Here is a 1172-nt window from a genome sequence, read left to right on the forward strand (position 1 = left end):
CCTCAGTTGGGATTTGTCGTTCCCACCCTCACCTTCCTTGGCTTTTTTTTTTTTTTAACATCTTTATTGGAATATAACTGCTTTACGATGGTATGTTAGTTTCTGCTTTATAACAAAGTGAATCAGCTATACATATACATATACCCCCATATCTCCTCCCTCTTGCGTCTCCCTCCCACCCTCCCTATCCCACCCCTCTAGGTGGTCACAAAGCACCGAGCTGATCTCCTCTCCCTTGGCTTTTGCTAGGAGGACCACGGAGGTAAATTGCCATTCTCATCGTATCAGGGGTGTGTGCTATCAGCATGGTAGCACTGTTAGTGTTAACCTTGATCAACTGGCCTAGGTAGTGTTTGTCAGGTTTCTTCCCTGTAAAGTGACTTGTTCCTCCTCCTTTTATTACTGTGCCCTTTGGATGAAAGTTACTATGTGCAGCCCATGCTTATGGGCTGGGGAGTTATGCTCCACCTCCCCGAGAGCAAAGTATTTACATAGTTATTTAGAGTTTTTTTTTTTTTTTTTTGCGGTACGCGGGCCTCTCACTGTTGTGGCCTCTCGCGTTGCGTGGCCTCTCCCGTTGCGGAGCACAGGCTCCGGACGCGCAGGCTCAGCGGCCATGGCGCACGGGCCCAGCCGCTCCGCGGCACGTGGGATCCTCCCGGACCGGGGCACGAACCCGCGTCCCCTGCATCGGCAGGCGGACTCTCAACCACTGCGCCACCAGGGAAGCCCCCTACTTGGCATTTGTTGACATCTGAGGTGGGGGGCTCCTGGTTCCTGCTGGTTATGAGTTCTGGCTCCCCATGTGGTCTTCACTGACACTGCAGAGGTGGGGGCTCATTACCACTGTGCAGGGGTGGGATAAAAGCCCTGGCTCCCTACTTGATCTTCTCTGATACCATCTGGGTAGGGGTGTTGGGGCACCTTGTTACATCCTTGAGAGGGTGGAAATCTAGGCTTCTCACTTGGCCCTTTCTGGCATGGGTAGAGGTGGAGCCACAGTTTTACCTGTGGTGTTTGACCGGAGTAGAGTGGTTATTGGCTAGAAGTGCTCTTTCCTGGCCCTTTGGCGAGAGAGAGCAGGCTTTTGTTGGGGCTTTTTTTTTGTCCTTGTGTATTGGCCTTTCTGGGTTGTTGGCTTCTTCCATTCCATGTGGGGGGATATATGAAGC

This window comes from Physeter macrocephalus, unplaced genomic scaffold (genome assembly GCF_002837175.3).
Source record: "Physeter macrocephalus isolate SW-GA unplaced genomic scaffold, ASM283717v5 random_757, whole genome shotgun sequence".
In the NCBI taxonomy this organism is placed as follows: Eukaryota; Metazoa; Chordata; class Mammalia; order Artiodactyla; family Physeteridae; genus Physeter; species Physeter macrocephalus.